This window comes from Carassius carassius, chromosome 42, assembly GCF_963082965.1.
Source record: "Carassius carassius chromosome 42, fCarCar2.1, whole genome shotgun sequence".
NCBI classification, from domain to species: Eukaryota; Metazoa; Chordata; class Actinopteri; order Cypriniformes; family Cyprinidae; genus Carassius; species Carassius carassius.
Genome location: NC_081796.1, coordinates 8,763,860 through 8,784,668, shown reverse-complemented (window position 1 = coordinate 8,784,668; position 20,809 = coordinate 8,763,860). Strand labels below are relative to the sequence as shown.

Here is a 20,809-nt window from a genome sequence, read left to right as displayed (position 1 = left end):
CTGGGGTTATGTTTGTTTTCTTCTAAAAGAGAAGAAAAGTAATCGGATCTAGCAGTTTTTAGTGCTTTTCTGTAGGATAGGTTACTTTCCCGCCAAGCAATACGAAATACCTCTAGTTTTGTTTTCCTCCAGCTGCGCTCCATTTTTTGGGCTGCTCTCTTTAGGGTGCGAGTATGCTCATTAAACCATGGTGTCATACTGGTTTCCTTAACCTTCCTTAAGCGTAAATGAATTAAAAGCGTTAAAATTAAGGAAAGCGTAAAAGAGAGAGTCCATAGTTTCTGTTACATCATCAATTTGTTCTGAGGTTTTGGATATGCTAAGGAATTTGAATACATCAGGAAGAAAACTTAAAAAGCAGTCTTTTGTGGTAGAAGTGATGGTTCTTCCATACATTTAACAAGAAGTAGAATTTACAATTTTGGCTATATGAATTTTGCACAAAACTAAATAATCATCAGTTGGCTGCATAATTTCAACACTATCAACATCAATTCCATGTGACAGTATTAAATCTAGAGTATGATTTCGACAATGAGTAGGTCCTGAAACGTGTTGTCTAACCCCAATAGAGTTCAGAATGTCTATAAATGCTGATCCAGGTTTCTGTCAAACAGAGCACATCTAGATTATGATCAGTGATCATATTATTTACAAAAAGTGTTTCAAGGGATCTGATATTCAATAAGCCAAGCTTTATCATTTGTTTATCCGTATTGCATCTGTTTTTTATTTGTTGAACCTCAATTAAATTGTTAATCTTAACTTGGTTTGGACGTTTTCTGTATTTTCCAGTTCGGGGAACAGACACAGTCTCTATAGTGTGATACTAGGTGAAAGAGTTTCTATGTGCTGAGAATTAGCTGACCTCTGTGACGTGAGGCAGCTAGCAGGGAGGGGACCAGAGCATATTACAGTGTCTGACATCGTGCTTGCAAGTTCACACACTTCGTTAATGTTATTTTTGGTGATCTCATTAGTGCCGAACATCATTATTGCCGGCATGAATAACAGTCTTACTGAATTTACGTTTAGCATTAGCCAGCACTTTTAAATTTGCCAAGATGTCAGGCGCTCTGGCTCCCGGTAAACATTTGACTATGGTGGCTGGTGTCTCTATATTCATGTTCCGTACAATAGAATCACCAATAACTAGAGCACTTTCATCAGGTTTCTCAGTGGGTGCATCACTGAGTGGGGAGAACCTGTTTAATGTTTTGATCGGAACAGAAGAGCGGTGTTTTGACCCACGACTACGCTGCCTCACTGTCACCCAGTTGCCCTGCTGCAGGGGCTCTGTTGCCGGAACCGTACAATGTACAGGAATCCCTGAGCTAAACGCATCCAAAGCCGTATCTAGAGCCCTAACGTCCTCAATTAAAGTTTGGATGCATGTCTCTAATTCTTAAATCTTATCTTTCAGCCTATTTCCCTGCATTTATCACATGTGAATCCCTCATCTGCGACAGAGATAGATAAACTGTACATGTGACAAGAGGTGAAAATAACAATAGCAGGAGAAGCCATTACTCACCGTGCTTAATGAAATATTCTTACCACAGTTGTTTGATGAACTTGTGAAAAACTAGAGCGAGAGAGAGGAGAGGAGAAAAGAAAACAGCGATAGGTTCGAAAGAAAACGCTAATGTCAAGCTAACGAGTGCTGACGCAATGCAGGTACTGCACTCAAGGATATAAAATAAAAGTGAACGATCAAAATTAATCTGATAAGATGGATCGATAATATCAGAAATATGGTGTGAATTAAGTTATATTTTATCACTTTAAAAACAGTGATAGTAAGATAAAGATTCTAGAGAAGAAAAAAAGAGCTACGATTTGATACAGCAAGGCCAGCAGGCCAAAAGGAAGTAGAGAAAACACTGTCCAACAGCGACACCCGCAGTCAGGGTGTCAGGGAGTCTCAGCTCAAATAGAACTGTTAACTGTACTTTTTTTAAGTGAGATTGCTTTGATGCGTTATTATTGCCTTAATTTTGCCAACACTAAATTCTACACATTTTCTTCACATGCGAGTTGCGGCCGACACATTTTTCCACCCCCTTTTGATTGACAGGATGTAATCAGCTCTGAACATTGTTTCTAAGCAATAGTGCAGACAATTGTTGTTATTGGCAGATAGTGATTATTTACAATACATTTGTGCATTTGTTATTTAGTATATTTGTAAGATAAATCTTTGTAAGATTGATATTTTTGATGAAGCTGTCCAAACATTTATATTTAGTGAAGTACCAGACACGAAGTCCATTAACACTAAGAAGCTTTATTGAAAGAGTAAGTCAGCTGTGCAACATTAAGTCTGTTGTCTGATGAAAATAATTCACTCAGTGATGATGGGAAATTAAAGGCCAATGCCTTAAATATATATATATATATATATATATATATATATATATATATATATATATATATATATATATATATTTATTTATTTATTTTCTTAAATTATATAATAGCGAACATGTCTGTACAAAAAAAATATTGGTCTCTGAAACTAGCAATGGAGGACAAAAATTGAAAGAAAATTAAATATATTTATTTGTGAATAAATTAGCAGTTTGTATGGGTCTAGAACAACATGGGGGAGAGTAAATTATGACCATTTTTATTTTTTGGTGAACTAACCCTTTGAAGAGCAGCTCTCCACGTACATGAAAATTTGTGAGGTATGTGAATTTCATATCTGTTTTAATGTTTCAGTAAAGAAGTAGCGTTCTGAAAGCAATATATTTATTCAAACAATATTACATGCCCTCACACTAGTGCTGCCATTATAGCATTCTAGAGCGTTGTGGTAGACAGAGACATTAAACAACCACACAAAGTGTTGAAATTATAAAACAGAATATTTACCTATCCTTATGGATGTGAATACACCTCTATCTGAAAACAGATAGAGTTTAATTAACCCTTATGCATTGTTGGGGACGTTTTCGTCCACTAGGGTGTAAACTTGAGTCTTATTTTGGCCTCAACTTTCTCTGTGTTTCAGCAAATGGAATTTGATAAGATTTTTGATTCTTATTTTGACACATATTTCGGGAAAATGCTTTGAAAATGAAAAAAGAAAACTCAACAATACACTGTGGGCAAAATCACTACCCTTTCGTTGTGATCGTGGATGGAAAAATCCACTAAATTAACCTGTAAAATATAAAACCTGTAAAAACTGCTGGAAAAATGTATCAGATAAATATTTTTTTTCTAATTTTTTTATTGCATAAATCTATTAATAGAATAGAATAGAATAGAAAGACTTTAATAATCCCCAAGGGGAAATTGTGATGTCACAGCAGCAAATTACAATACATACCAGACATATTACATATAACATACATTGACCTATACTGTATAAAAATCCTTAAGAATAATAATAAATAAATAAAATAAAATAGTTACACGAGATGTGCAGTTTAAATATCATATACCATATATTCATGTGTTATGCTCTATTCTGTCATTAATGTCCATAATATCTTATCTACCCAGAGAAGATCTGTTATATATTGTTATTGCAGTGGGTAGGAATGACTTTCTGTACCGGTCCTTGCTACAGCAGAGTTGCCGTAGTCTCCAGCTGAAAACACTCTTCTGCCCAACCACCCAGTTGTGCAGCGGATGTGATGTGTTGTCCATGATGTTAAATAGTTTCTTCAACATCTTTTCCTCCACAACCAACTCCATAGGTTCCAGAGCAAATCCCAGCACAGAGCCAGCCTTCTTTATTAGTTTATTTAGTCTCTTACTGTCACTGCCTCTGATGCAGCTGCCCCAGCAGATGACTGCAAAGAATATTGCACTTTCGACGACAGACTGATAAAACATATACAACATCTTGTTGCATACATTAAAAGACTTGAGCTTCCTCAAGAAATAGAGTCTGCTCTGGCCCTTCTTGAAGATGGCCTCAGAGTTGCGTTTCCAATCCAGTCTGTTATCAAGGTACACACCCAAATATTTAAAATGATCAACCACCTCCACCTCCTCTCCATGCAGGTAAATGGATTTTAATGTTGTTTTCCTGGTCCTTCTAAAGTCCACCACCATCTCTTTTGTCTTAGTCACGTTTAAAAGAAGGTGGTTTATCCCACACCACGACACAAAGCGATCAACCAAATCTCTGTACCCAGTCTCATCTCCACCGTTAATATACCCAACAACTGCAGAGTCATCTGAGTATTTTTGAAGATGACAGGACTCTGAGTTGTGTTGGAAATCTGACGTGTACAACGTGAAGAGAAATGGCGAGAGAACAGTCCCCTGTGATGTTCCTGTACTACTGACCACTTGTCAGACACACCACCCCTTAGTCGCACAAACTGAGGTCTGCATGTCAGGTAGTCTATAATCCAGGAAATTGTGGAGGTGTCCACCTGCATCACTTGAAGCTTCTCATGCAGCAATGATGGTTGGATCGTGTTAAACGCACTGGAAAAGTCAAAGAACATGATCCTCACCATGCTGCCAGCTCTATCCAGGTGAGAGTGAGCTCGCTGAAGCAAGTAGATGATAGAATCCTCCACACCCACCCCAGGGCAGTAGGCAAACTGCAGTGGATCAATGAAGGCAGTAACTTGTGGTCTCAGATGGGCCTGAACCAGTCTCTCTAGAACTTTCATAATGTGTGAGGTTAAAGCAACCGGTCTATAGTCATTGAGAGCAGACGGAGCAGACTTTTTAGCCACTGGAACAAGGCAAGTTGTTTTCCACATTAGTGGAACTTTCGCCAGACTCAGACTGAGGTTAAAAAGGTGTTGTAAAATCCCACATAGCTGGTTAGCACATACCTTCAGTACTCTGGGGCTAATACCATCCGGTCCCGGGGCTTTGTTCTGATGCAGTTTCACCAGCTGCCTCTTAACCTGACAGCTAGAGACATACAGGGGGGTGGGAGAGATAGAGGATGGCATGGTGTTCTCAGCAATGAAGATAGATGATGATGTTGAAGGGTGGGTGGAGGTGGCACCATGTGAATCACCAATTTTGATCTTTGAGGAGGTGTGAGAGGGGAAAGTAGATAGGAGGGAGGGGGGAGAAGGATGCAGCTGAAGAGCAAGGGGTGATGTGTGGCCAATTTGACAGGCTGCATGGGAGGCTAGGGGTGAGCTGAACCTATTGAAAAACACATTCAGCTCATTAGCCATATCCCGGCTTCCCTCAGCCTGGTTACCAGTCACCTTAAACCCTGTGATAGTCTTCATTCCCGCCCATACATCCCTTGAGTTGTTTTGCTGGAGCTTGTTTTCCAGTTTCTTCCTGTACACCTCCATGCCAACTCTCAGCCTCACTTTCAACTCCCTCTGTACAGTCTTCGTTAATTCTCTGTCCCCCTGCCTAAAAGCTCTTTTCTTCCTATTCAGAAGCACCTTTAGGTCGCTGGTTATCCATGGCTTGTTGTTAGGAAAACATCTCACTCTCCTATAGGGTATGACCGTATCCACACAGAAATTAATATACCCTGTGATACAATCCGTCATGGAACTTATGTCATCTCCATAGGGATCACAGAGTACCTCCCAGTCTGTGGATTCAAAACACCCTTGCAGAGCCTCATCTGCTTCCTGTGTCCATCTTCTCACAGTCCTATAAGTAACCGGTTGTCTTTGAACAATTGGTGTATATGTGCAGTTAAGAAGTACCAGATTGTGATCTGATCTTCCAAGAGGAGGAAGGGCTGCAGAGCAGTATGAGTCCTTAACATTAGCATACAATAAATCCAAAGTATTTTTGTTTCTGGTGGGGCAGTTCACATACTGCTGAAATGTTGGGAGAGTAGCAGAGAGAGACGTATGGTTAAAATCTCCAGAGATTGCAATAAAAGCGTTCGGGTGTTTTGTTTGTAATCCAGCGGTGACTGAATGGATAACGTCACACGCCGCGTCAGCATCAGCTGACGGTGGAATGTAAACAACCATAATGATTGCACAAGTAAACTCCCTCGGCAGATAATATGGACGTAGACTCACAGCTAACAGTTCAATATCTGGGTTACAGAAACGTTCCTTCACCGTAATATGTCCAGGATTACACCATCTGTTGTTTACAAATACAGCAATCCCCCCTCATTTCTTTTTACCGCTCAGACAGCGATCTCTGTCCACCCGTACCGTCTGGAAGCCGGAGACAGTGGTGTTGGACTCGGGAATATGTTCCTGCAGCCATGTCTCTGTGAAGCACATAACACTGCACTCTCGATACTCCCGCTGTGTCCTCGTCAGTGCGCTCAACTCGTCCATTTTATTTACCAGGGACCTCACATTCCCCATTACAATAGAGGGGAGAAAAGGTTTATATTTCCTCCTTCTTATTCTCCGAACGGCGCCGGCTCTACAACCCCTTCGTCTTCTTTTCAGTTCCACTGGGATCGAGGAACTGACATCGGGCTGCAGTAGAGAAGGCTTGGATAGCGCAATTAGCTGGTCGCGAAGGTAAACAATAGGCCTGACGTTACCTTTAGGCCCATAAGCAAAGTGTCCCGGCAAAAAAATCATAAGTGCCAAAAATAAGCAGAGAAAATGGCAAATCCACCAGATATCCATTCGACTGTAATGATAGAACGATCAACAACACTTAGAATGTATGAAACAAATACACGAAACGGGAGCTGCCCCAACAGGCAGCCACTCGAGCAGCGCCAGTGGCTAATCAACCTCAGTCCTGATCAAAACTACCAAATGTTTAATTAAAGATTGTAACTCTTTAATTACCAAGTTCATAAATTATGTCATGAAAAATACGCTATTTTTTTTTTTTTATATCATAAAAAGTGATTGTGGACTGGATATTTTGTTACCTTTTATCACAGTCTTGGGCATGTCAAATGATTAGTAACATTGGCTTTGATGCATTGTTTGTTTATGTGCAGCATTAGATTTTAATTTGTTCTCCCTCATTTGTTGTCTGTGGCTGTTTTTGCCCCATTGACTTCCATTATAACAACATTTTTTGATTGGAAAGCCATGACACCATATAATCATGCATTCTTGATTGTTGGTGGTTTTACCTGTTGGAAAGAGGTAAAATTTGTAATTTTTTATAGTTAATCACTAGGTGGGACCATTAAACCTTTAGATAGGCCTGTGCAAATAAAGCTTAGTTTCTGACTTGTTTATGGAGCTATATGGAGTATAACTTCATATTATAGTGTGTGTGTGTGTGTGTGTGTGTGTGTGTGTAAGAGAGAGAGTGTGTGTTTGAGAGAGACCTTTCCGCACTTACCTTGATGTATCTGAAAAAATCAAAATATGCACCTCAGCTCTCAGAACTACATGGAGTAAACAATAAAAAAGTGTGTTTATGCACCTGCTGCCTTTTGATTGTGAAAAGTACAGGCCAAACAAAAACAAGTGGATGTAAACACTTGCATGCCATCCTGCTGGTCATTTGATGGTGAGAAGAGCAGCAAGCAACATGAGAAAGGGCTTGACTTGTACCAAAGTTTTAGAAATGATTATGCAGATATTTTTTTTATAAACTTTTTACATACATTTTTACAGCAGTTTAATTTAGTGGATGTTTTCATCCCAAACATAACAAAAGGGTAGTTCATTTGAACAATGCACAAGGGTTACATTTTTTCTTTTTTCAAATGTGTTTCTCTTTTTAGGTCACTGATGAAGAACAGGCGGTGACTGGGATGAATACTGGTCAAAGAAGAGAATGTCCTTTCCCCTAAACTTTATGCAACAATGGTTTTAAAGGAGGATGCTACCCTGGATGATGTAAAAGATGTCACATGCTGTGCTGATGGGGCTTCTTTATGACTACATCAATTATGCTAAAGAGATCATGAAAATTGACAGTGATGCATGATCTGAATTCATGGACTATGAAACAAACTGTGAGTGTATAATTTCTGTTGTTTAGTACAAAATGGAGTTTACACTCTGTCGTTCATACACATGCCCACATTCTTTCACACATGTGTCTGTTAAATGTTATAATATCAGTGTTAATGTTGTGCTTTATTTTTGTACTGTCATGCCAGAGTAGTTTGTAAAGAACTTAATAAATTATGCAATTATTGTATAATAGTGTTTTTGTGTATTTTTAAAATCTAATTTGATCTTAAAAGTTATATTCAACAAATGTTCAATGCTTTATTTATAAACTCTGTAGCCGTTAATGTCATACTTTTCTGCACTTTTTGACAATTTTCTCTTGTTTTTAATAAATATTTACCTTTTGATAGTTATTATTTGTGTGTAAAAGTTCTTTTAAAATGAACAATATTTGTAGGCTTAATGCCTAGCTCAATTTGGGTTCATTTTAGCCTAGTAATGTAGTAATTTTAAACCATAAAAAGCAACCCACCATGATGGGTAAACATAATAACCCAACTTGTTGGGTTAAAATAACCCAACGCTGGGTTCGTCCCTTTTTGACCTAGCGCTGGGTTGCCAAAATAACACAGATTAGGTTGTTTTCAACCCAGAAGTTTTGTTTGGATTTGATCACTGTATTATTTATGATGTAAAAATATTCATCATTATATTTACATTTATCATTTAGCAGACACTTTTATCCAAATTGACTTACAAATGAGGTCAATGGAAGCAATCAAAAACAACAAAAGAGCAATGATTTATAAGTGCTATAACAAGTCTCAGTTAGCTTAAATGCAGTAAACGTAGCAAGGGCTTTTAAATAATATAATAAATAAAAAGAAAATAGATAGAATACAAAAAGAATAGCAAGGTAGTTAGATTTTTTATTTTATTTATTTATTTATTTATTTATTTTTTAAAGAATAGAATTAGAATAGTGAGTGCTAAAGTTAGAGTGTCAAATAAAGATGGAAGAGATGTGTTTTAAGCCGATTCTTGAAGATAGCTAAGGACTCAGCTGCTTGGATGAGTTGGGCAGGTCATTCCACCAGGAGGGAACATTTTATTTAAAAGTTCGAAAAAGTGACTTTGTGCTTCTTTGGGATTACACAATCAAGCGACGTTTACTTGCAGAACACAAGCTTATAGAGGGCAAATAAGTCTGAAGTAATGAATTTAGGTAAAGGGGTGCAGAGCCAGTGGTGGTTTTGTAGGCAAACATCAATGCCTTGAATTTTATGCGAGCAGCTATTGGTAGCCAGTGCAAATTGATATACAGAGGTGTGACGTGTATTCTTTTTGGCTCATTAAAAATTAATTTTGCCGCTAAATTTTGGATTATTTGTAAAGGTTTGATAGAACTGGCTGGAAGACCTGCCAAGAAAGCATTAAAATAGTCTAGCCTGGATAGAACAAGGGCTTGAACAAGGAGTTGTGCAGCATGTTCCAGAAGAAAGGGCCTGATCTTCTTAATGTTGAATAAAGCATATCTGCAGGACCGGACAGTTTTAGCAATGTGGTCTGAGAAAGTTAGCTGATCATCAATTATAACTCCAAGGTTTCTGGCTGTTTTTGAAGGAGTTATTGTTTATGTGTCTAACTTGATGGTGAAATTGTGATGAAACAATGGGTTTTGCTGTTTGCTGTAAGGCTTTTGATACCGTTAATCATAATGTTCTTTTATCTAAATTATCAAGGTTTAATTTTTCTACTAATACATTAACATGGATGGAGTCATACCTAAATTTAAGAAAACAATGTACACAAATTAATGATGCATGCTCACCATTCCTTGACTGTAATATTGGAGTTCCGCAGGGGTCGATTCTTGGACCAATTTTGTTCAGTTTATACATTGATGATCTGCCTACAGTTTGTCCAGAGGTCCAGGTTCAGATGTAAGCAGATGATACAGTTGTTTACACTTATGCTAAGACAAAAGAACAAGCTGCTATCAAACTAACTGCTGCATTGAACAAAGTCTCAGATTGGCTATGTCATTCTTGTCTTACTCTTAATGTGAGTAAAACTGTGGGAATGTTTTTTTTTTTTTTTCGATCAAGAAAGTTGATGAGTGTTGTCCAGATATTCTAGTTAAAGGAGAGGTAATAAATATTGTTGAACATTTGAAATATTTGGGTATGATTATGGATTCTAACTTAAATTTTATAAAACATATTAAAAAAGTCTCTAAAAGCACTAGAGCAAGTTTGATGATCTTCAGAAATATTAGGCACCAATTAACTGTGGCTGCTGCTAAACTATTTATGCATACAATGATTTTTCCTCATTTATCTAACTGTGCTACAAGTTGGTCTCATACAAGTAAAACTACATTGAAACCATTATATACTATTTATAAATTAGCTGTAAAAATCTTAGATAAAAGCCAAGGAGTTATCATCACTGTAACATTATTAAAAATTATAAATTATTAACGTTTGACAATTTTTTATTATTTGCTGATGTGTTTATTGTACAAACTAATTCATGATCTTGCACCACCACCTCTTAAACAATGTGTAACTTTCTGTAAGGAAAGATTAACTTTCTGTAAATTTAAGAGAACTGTTTTTGGACAATCTGCTTTTTCAGTAAGAGCAGCAGAAAGATAGAATTTAATACCTGTTTATATTAGAGAGTGTTTATAACACTTAGTATTTTTTAAAACTATGCTTAAAGTATGGCTTAAGGAAAATCAGATATGTGATCATTTACTTTTTTTTGTAATATAATGTAGTATGATGTGATATTGTATGTATTATATGTATTGTATTGTTTGTCACTTAATATTGTTTTTTTTTGTAATAACATCCTGCTCAGGGACTGCAGATGCAAATTAGCTTTATAGCTAACTTTGGCACAACACTGTTGTTGTGCGTTGTCCCTGTACAAATAAACAAAACAAAACAAAAACACAAGCAGTTCTGTCTTGGCAAGGTTGAGTTGAAGGTGATGGTCCTTCATCCAGGAAGAAATGTCTGTTAGACAAGCTGAGATGTGAGCAGCTACCGTCGGATCATCAGGATGGAATGAGAGGTAGAGTGTCATCAGCATAGCAGTGGTATGAAGAGCCATGTTTCTGAATGACAGAACCTAATGTACCTACTGTAGATAGAGAAGAGAAGTGGTCCAAGAACTGAGCCCTGAGGCACCACATGCATGATTAATGTCAAGCATGACCCTTCCTTGACATTTGTCATTATTTCATGTAAATAGTTTTTCATTGGTAGTTCTGTATATGAAGATGTTTTATTTATTTATTTGTATTAATATTGTCTGTGTTATGCTATAAAAGGTCATATATTTGTTATATAAATTTAAGGTCATGTTTACTGACCACAGTAATAAAAATGTGTAAGGGAAACAGGTCAATTTAGCGCAAAGGGAATCATTTAAGATTTTAAAGGGAATTTGAACAGAATCACTGTTTCACGGCTGATCACTGAGACGCCCTGCGATTCACTAAACGAGCCGTTTAACATCAAATCTTCGCTGGATATTAATATCCAAACTATAGTGAAAACACTATCAATTAGCACAGTAACAAGATCGGCAGTTTAAGACATTAACTTGTAAGCACAAAACACAAGATACTTCCCCTATCAATATGAATAAGGCTTTATTAGATAAATCTAAGACATATAAACTAATCTAACACATAAACGCACGCACTCACACATTCACACAAGTTGCAGGAAGATCGAAAGTTAGGGAAAGATGAGGTTAAGAGAATGGAAATATGGAATCCCAAGTTTACAGCAATACGTTAAATTGCATAGACATGAACATCAATCACTTAATCAACCCTCGCATTGATTTCCTCAATGAGGTTAAATTTATATTAGATACACCAGCACTGAAGGTACATTGCCTGTGTAAAGTTGTCGCTGATTGGCTGGAAGTTCAGTAGTCGCTGAAGTGAAGTCTTGGGAAGGCCCGTGGTGGGGCGTTGGCTGAAGGTGCAGAGTTGTGTGCGCTGGTTGAAGTTGAATGCGCAGACGAGGTCAGACGGCGTTACAAAACTTAACTAAGAACACGAAACTCTCAAACGGAAAAGAAAAGATATAAAGTTTGACGAGACTATGTGGTGTTTCTTCTCATCGTGGCTAAGTTGCAGCAGGCGTGCAGCCTTAAACACGCTGGAACCACACTCAAAGAACAGTGATGACAAACAGCATGGCTAAAAGCTAAAGCTAAGAAGCAAAGCTAAAAGCAGGCATGACTAGTAGCAAAAGCAAGGCTAGAACTAAAAGCAGGATTTTATGGTGTCCTGAGTATTTAAACTGGCCTGTTGGCCACACCTCAAATGTTGTCTTGACCAATCAGATATTGTCTTGGCTCGGGGGCATCATAAATCATATGTTTATCTTACCAAGCATGTGGTCCGAATTTTCCCGCTCTTGCAGGGTCTAATTTTGGACATGATTCCTATAACCAGAATATCATATATTTGACAAATAATTGATTGTCTGGACTAATTCAAGCAAGCAGATTCGATTACGTAGATACTAGACATGACTATCGCTGTTTTCTTTTCTCCTCTCCTCTCGCTCCAGTTTTTCACAAGTTCATCAAACAACCGCAGTAAGAATATTTCATCAAGCACGGTGAGTAATAGCTTCTCCTGTCATTGTTACTTGCACCTCTTGCCACATGTACAGTTTATCTATCTCTGTCACTGATGAGGGATTCACATGTGATAAATGCAGGGGAATAGTTAGGCTGAAAGAGAAGATTTCAGAATTAGAGACACGCATCCAAACTTTAATTGAGGACAGTAAGAATGTTAGGGCTCTAGATACGGCTTTGGATGCGTCTAGCTCAGGGATTCCTGTACATTGTTTCGTTCCGGAAACAGAGCCCCTGCAGGAGGGTAACTGGGTGACGGTGAGGCAGCGTAGTCGTGGGTCAAAACACCGCTCTTCTGTTCCGATCAAAACATTAAACAGGTTCTCCCCACTCAGTGATGCACCCACTGAGAAACCTGATGAAAGTGTTCTAGTTATTGGTGATTCTATTGTACGGAACGTGAATATAGAGACACCAGCCACCATAGTCAAATGTTTACCGGGAGCCAGAGCGCCTGACATCTTGGCAAATTTAAAAGTGCTGGCTAATGCTAAACGTAAATACAGTAAGATTGTTATTCATGCCGGCGCTAATGATGTTTGACTTCGCCAGTCGGAGATCACTAAAAATAACAATAAAAAGGTGTGTGAACTTGCAAGCACGATGTCAGACACTGTAATATGCTCTGGTCCCCTCCCTTAACATATCCTACAGAAAAGCATTAAAAACTGCTAGATCCGATTACTTTTCTTCTCTTTTAGAAGAAAACAAACATAACCCCAGGTATTTATTCAATACAATGGCTAAATTAACGAAAAATAAAGCCTCAACAAGTGTTGACATTTCCCAACACCACAGCAGTAATGACTTTATGAACTACTTTACTTCTAAAATCGATACTATTAGAGATAAAATTGTAACCATTCAGCCGTCAGCTACAGTATCACATCAGACAGTGCACTATAGACCCCCTGAGGAACAGTTCCACTCATTCTCTACCATAGGAGAGGAAGTATTGTATAAACTTGTTAAATCATCTATTCCAACAACATGTATGTTAGACCCTATACCATCTAAGCTCCTAAAAGAGGTGCTTCCAGAAGTCATAGATCCTCTTCTGACTATTATTAATTCCTCATTGTCATTAGGATATGTCCCCAAAACCTTCAAACTGGCTGTTATTAAGCCTCTCATCAAAAAAACACTACTTGACCCCAAATAACTAGTTAATTATAGACCAATCTCGAATCTCCCTTTTCTGTCCAAGATACTAGAAAAGGTGGTATCCTCACAATTATATTCCTTCTTAGAGAAAAATGGTATATGTGAGGATTTCCAGTCAGGATTTAGACCGTATCATAGTACTGAGACTGCTCTCCTTAGAGTTACAAATGATCTGCTCTTATCATCTGATCGTGGGTATATCTCTCTATTAGTTTTATTGGATCTTAGTGCTGCGTTTGACACAATTGACCACAACATTCTTTTGCATAGACTTGAACACTTTGTTGGCATCAGTGGAAGTGCATTAGCATGGTTTAAATTGTACTTATATGACCGCCATCAGTTACTTGGCAGTGAATGAAGATGTATCCTATCGATCACAAGTGCAGTATGGAGTACCTCAAGGCTCAGTACTAGGGCCGCTACTCTTCACGCTTTATATGTTACCCTTGGGAGATATCATCAGGAAACATGGTGTTAGCTTTCACTGTTATGCTGATGATACTCAGCTCTATATTTCTTCGCAGCCCGGTGAAACACACCAATTTGAAAAACTAATGGATTGCATAGTCGATATAAAAAACTGGATGACGAGTAATTTCTTACTGCTAAATTCTGAAAAAACAGAGGTGTTAATTATAGGACCTAAAAACTCTGCTTGTAATAACCTAGAACACTGTCTAAGACTTGATGGTTGCTCTGTCAATTCTTCGTCATCAGTTAGGAACCTAGGTGTGCTATTTGATCGCAATCTTTCCTTAGAAAGCTACGTTTCTAGCATTTGTAAAACTGCATTTTTCCATCTCAAAAATATATCTAAATTACGGCCTATGCTCTCAATGTCAAATGCAGAAATGTTAATCCATGCATTTATGACCTCAAGGTTAGATTATTGTAATGCTTTATTGGGTGGTTGTTCTGCATGCTTAGTAAACAAACTACAGCTAGTCCAAAATGCAGCAGCAAGAGTTCTTACTAGAACCAGGAAGTATGACCATATTAGCCTGGTCCTGTCAACACTGCACTGGCTCCCTATCAAGCATCGTATAGATTTTAAAATATTGCTTATTACTTATAAAGCCCTGAATGGTTTAGCACCTCAGTATTTGAATGAGCTCCTTTTACATTATAATCCTCTACGTCCGCTACGTTCTCAAAACTCAGGCAATTTGATAATACCTAGAATATCAAAATTAACTGCGGGCGGCAGATCCTTTTCCTATTTGGCGCTTAAACTCTGGAATAACCTACCTAACATTGTTCGGGAGGCAGACACACTCTTGCAGTTTAAATCTAGATTAAAGACCCATCTCTTTAACCTGGCATACACATAACATACTAATATGCTTTTATTATCCAAATCCGTTAAAGGATTTTTAGGCTGCATTAATTAGGTAAACCGGAACCGGAAACACTTCCCATAACACCCTATGTACTTGCTACATCATTAGAAGAATGGCATCTACGCTAATATTTGTCTGTTTCTCTCTTGTTCCGAGGTCACTGTGGCCACCAGATCCAGTCTGTGTCCAGATCAGAGGGTCACTGCAGTCACCCGGATCCAGTACGTATCCAGACCAGATGCTGGATCAGCACCTAGAAAGGACCTCTACATCCCTGAAAGACAGCGGAGACCAGGACAACTAGAGCCCCAGATACAGATCCCCTGTAAAGACCTTGTCTCAGAGGAGCACCAGGACAAGACCACAGGAAACAGATGATTCTTCTGCACAATCTGACTTTGCTGCAGCTTGGAATTGAACTACTGGTTTCGTCTGGTCAGAGGAGAACTGGCCCCCCAACTGAGCCTGGTTTCTCCCAAGGTTTTTTTCTCCATTCTGTCACCGATGGAGTTTCGGTTCCTTGCTGCTGTCGCCTCTGGCTTGCTTAGTTGGGGACACTTCATCTACAGCAATATCGTTGACTTGATTGCAAATAAATGCACAGACACTATTTAACTGAACAGAGATGACATAACTGAATCCAATGATGAACTGCCTTTAACTATAATTTTTGCATTATTGACACTGTTTTCCTAATGAATGTTGTTCAGTTGCTTTGACGCAATGTATTTTGTTTAAAGCGCTATATAAATAAAGGTGACTTTGACTATGTATCCTTAAGCTATCCCATAGTTATTAAAAGACATACACAATAAGTGATTATAACATGATAGTCAAATGTGTGGGTTACATATAAATGCATATGGAGTTAAACGATGGACTGAAATTCATTCAGAAGTCATTTTGGAGTTCATTTTGGTCCATATACATGTAGAAAAGACAGGTTCTTTGCCATTCTCTTGGCAAAGATGTCTGTGGAGACCAGAGGTTCAAAGCCCCTCCCCCCTTAGGAGTTTCAGTCTGGTTCTGCTTGGTGGGGGGGAAGTCAAAAGATCTTGTGTAGTACTCTCATGGGTTTACACATGATGTCTTGGCGTTGCTTATCAATTACGAACAACAAATCTCTTCTCCGAATTGAAATTGTCAATAATTGTTCTAGTGGTGTTAATGTTGAAAGCTGTTCTGTGAAAGCTTTGGTTGGTTGGTTATCTTTCTTGGGACTTGTGGCACAGAATGTTTTATGACTTCCTGTTGCCTTACTGAGGAATTCAGCTCGTGTTTCAGCCACAGCCCTGATCGACACTTTAATTTGTCTGGTTCGAGTCATTTCTGCTACAAATGCCAGTTTTTGAGATGTGAGAGTTCTTCTTCCTATGATAATGCTGTGGTTTCTGAGGTGCCAAGCAGATTTATGTTAAGCAAAATCTGTTTGTATAGTAACCTAATATCTTCTAATAATAAATGGTTACAATCCGGAAATATAAAACACAGAAATTCAAGTGCAATATAATAATTAATGCTACAAATAATATTTTAACAGTGAAGCTCTGGAAAACATTTGTAACTGAATAACTGCATCATTAAAAAGAAAAGGAAAAAACATGAACAACAAACCCTGCATCCCCTATAGATCAAACACACAGAGATACAAACCCACGTGAAAGAACAACAGAACAACTGTATATGCAATAGTACTGGATGATTGTATGATGAAAGATTGTGTACTTTTCTCATCTCCCCTCCACAGTTCCAGCCCCCACGATTAAATAAAACCTTGCCTGAGTTTCAGTAAATGCATTAAAGCAATCACATTCCCTAGACAGAGATTAAGGGACTGGCCTCATCGGATTGGATTACTCAGGACTGTGCATTCGCTCTAACACTGCTGTCTCACCAAAGAGGAGCGTTTGGACTCTCACATGTCCTTTATTACGTCTTGATTTTGTTTAATTTCACATGGCTTTCAATCATTTCTTGTGTGAGAGGAGAGGTATTGGGGCTAGTGTTTAAGGTTCAAGCCCCGCAGCAAAGAGCTGTGATACTGTAATGATGACGGATCACAAGAATGATTGACACCATGCCACATTCAACAAGAGCCACAGGTTGAAAGCACAGACAAAAATAAGTAGCAATCAAAAGAAAGAATGAACAGAAATTTGATTAGGAACCAAACTTTGGAATGTTTAAGATCGGTGAAAAAGTGTGTGAGTGTGTGTCAGGCGTGACTGTGGGTGTTACACACACTGTGGGAAGATTCCTTAGATGCCCAGTCTGATTAAATCTCAGGATTCCACCACACACACTTAAACACCTGACAGGCACTGACAGGCAGTCAGTCTTCTCCACACCCTTTCCTGTGCTCCTGCACGCTGAAATGTGTTCACTCCATGGGTTGAATATCATGACTTGGCCACAGGTATGATCTTTAACTGCCTCTGAAGTTTGTTATATCCGTTCTCACGGCATGCTCAGTTACCATAGACCTGAGGTGTCACTTTTAGTACGCTATAGGATATCAGAGTGGATCTTAAATGTGCATAATACTCTACTTTTGAAGAGCAATCTGGATTCATTTCAGAAACGGTGTGTGAATGTATGGGCACAATGGTGTTGTGCTAAATAGTGTGTTTATATCACTTTTTGTAACTACATTTCTGCATTCATGGCTGCAATAAATACATTTTAACACACACACACACACACACATGGAATGGAGTCAGGTTTAACTTTGTGTAGAGACACATCTACTAACACATGTGCTCTGCCTTCACCTTGAGTCACTGTACACAAACAAACACACACATGCTGAATCATAACACAACAGATAAAGTCTGTTATATATATATATATATATATATATATATATATATATATATATATATATATATATATATATATATATATATATATATAGTTTTTTTTTTTTTTTTGACCTTGGATTCTTGGAGAGGCCATCAGGTCTTTATAAGACAAAAACAAATAGTTTTATTTTCCAACTGCGAACATTCTTCATCATTTTTTGCTAACTTTCAAATCCAAAGTTTACATCTAAAGTATACCACATCATGGATTACTTTTGATTGAAGTTGTGTTTTAATTGAAGAATTTTGAGAAACAATAGTCTAAGAAGACATCTACTGCTCAATGATGATCAAAATGAAATCTTTCTTTAGCTCTCAGCTACCACAGATTGAAAATATTTGCATCATTACAAACATGTCAGGGCAGAAGAGCTGAGTGCAGCTACTCAGAGTATTAATAAAGTGGACTATAAAAACCAATGGGTGTTGTTTGTTCCAGCAAATGTGTGGTTGCGGCACATATGTGTTGTGTGTAATGCAGTGTTTGTCTCTTTTTCTCTGTGAAACAGATCAAACACAAAGCAGCATGAGGTCACATGCACAGCCTCTCTCGTGTGTGTGTGCATGTGTGTTAAGTGCTCCTACAGAGACACTGCATGCAACTATGACACCCTGAGGAATAGCCATACATGCACATAGACTAGGCTGTTTTAAGCTAGAGGATTTTCGGAGAAGACCTCCATTTCTCAGACTCATCTGTCTTCTTTTATACAGTTTATTTGTATATGGGTTTACTTGGCAATCGTTTAAGGACAAATGTGTCCCTTAGAAGTTAACTAAATATGATGAAACCTCATACATACAATTCATAAAAATATTGTTTTTCCTTTATATTTCCTTTATATATATATATATTTGTTTTTTTAAGCATGATAATATACTGTACTATTAATGAAATAAAATGCCTCTTAAGTGTACTTAGAGAGTAAACTTTCATAACTGCTTTTAAAACTTTAAAAACCCTTTTTGTACTGTCAAATTAATAACATTTTAAAGCATGTTTTAATAATCTTTTGTTGAGCTTTATAAAGTACACTATAATTTAATTACACTCATTTTGGTGAACATACTACAGAACATATAACATACTTTATTATAATAATTTGTAATAATATATTAAAATCTAAAATTTTAAGTTAAGATATTTAGTAAATTGCAATTAATACAGATCCCTTTCTACAAAAGCACTTTTTGTAAATAATATGATCACAAATCAAAACCGAGATGTTCTCTGTTTGACAGAAACCTGGCTAAAACCAGATGATTACATTACTTTAAGTCTATCCCCCAAGATTAATGTTATAAATATGAAACGTGTCTGAAAGGTAAAGGAGGAGGTGTTGCTACGCTGCTATGCTAATATTTTCAGAATTACTCAGAGGTTTGATTTCAAGTGTAATGTGTTGGAAGTATGGTGCTTTATGTAACATTGTCTAGTGTAATAAGTGTTAATGTTTAATCCCTATTAACATTTGTACTGGCTAATGTATACAGGTGTGCTCGCCACGGTGGCACATATACTAAAATTGGATCGATACAGAGAAGATTAGCATGGCCCCTGCGAAAGGATGACACGCAAATCCGTGAAGCTCTCAATCTTTTTTGGGGAAGTTGTGGCCTAATGGTTAGAGAGTCGGACTCGCAATTGAAAGGTTGTGAGTTCAAGTCTCGGGCCGGCAGGAATTGTGGGTGGGGGGAGTGCATGTACAGTTCTCTCTCCACCTTCAATACCACGACTTAGGTGCCCTTGAGCAAGGCATCGAACCCCCAACTGCTCCCCAGGCGCCGCAGAATAAATGGCTGTCCACTGCTCCGGGTGGGTGTTCACAGTGTGTGTGTTCACTGCTCTGTGTGTGTGCACTTCGGATGGGTTAAATGCATAGCACGAATTCTGAGTATGGGTAACCATACTTGGCTGAATGCCACTTCACTTCACTTTCCTCAGGCCAACAGGGCACCATACAGACTTTATCATATAATTTGCTGATTCTTTGTCTGAGTAGGTGCTGACTAAAGATAACATCTGAAATGTTGGTGATTATTTTGACGTCTATGTAGATAATGAAAATATGCATTGGGATCAGCATTTATTGACATTATAAACTCTATTGGGGTTGGACAACACTTTGTCATAATCTTAATACTTTAAACACTTTGTCGTAATTTCTTAACACTTTAAACACAATTGCTCCTTTATGCTTAAAGAAGATTAAGGAAAACAGTCTGACTCAATTGTATAATGAGCACACTCACACCTTAAAGAGAGCAGCCCGTAAAATGGAGCACAGTTCTGGTTTTCCTCTACAGGAAAGCCTTAAAAACGACTAGATCTGCTTACTTTTTATTTATTTCATAAGAAGAAAAACAAAACCCCAGGTATTTTATTCAGTACAATGTCTAAATTAACAAAAAAAATAAAGCATCAACAGGTGCTGACAACAGCACAGCAGTAATGACTTTATTATTATTATTTTTTTTTTTTTTTACTTTCATGATCGATACTATTCGATATAAAATTATAACCATGCAGCCATCCGGTTTCACCTTCTGAACTTTTTGGTACCTCCATTGAGACGATAGCTGAAAAGTTCAGGGAGACGAAGGCGCACTTAGCAGCCTTCAAATACTTCATTCCACGAAGGTCCAGGTCACAGCCCGAACAACATAGGGGTCCTGGTCCGTTTCAGTCTGAGGATCGGAGACAGGCACAGAAGGCTAGTGTCGCGACTCGCACTTCTCCCCTACCTGCGGGCAGGGATAGGAGGAATCGCGGGTCAAAGGAAAGTAGGCAAGATCTAAGGGACATGATTCAGAACAGGCGTCAGTGCTCTCGTCCGAATCTGAGTAATACTTGAGGATTGACTCATTCCCTTTGGGGGTTTTACATCTGCCTTTATCTTCCCCCTCCTAATTCCCCTGTAACCACCTGCTCTGCCTGACCGAGGTTGGGTGGGAGCTT

At 38.1% G+C, this 20,809-nt stretch overlaps 1 non-coding gene across 1 annotated transcript; it reads left to right on the top strand.

The window, feature by feature from the left end:
- The first annotated feature begins 19,346 nt into the window (after positions 1-19,346).
- On the top strand, positions 19,347-19,453 carry LOC132124526 (U6 spliceosomal RNA). Its single transcript, XR_009426779.1, has one exon. It is a non-coding gene; the product is annotated as a U6 spliceosomal RNA (small nuclear RNA).
- Positions 19,454-20,809: the final 1,356 nt, after the last annotated feature.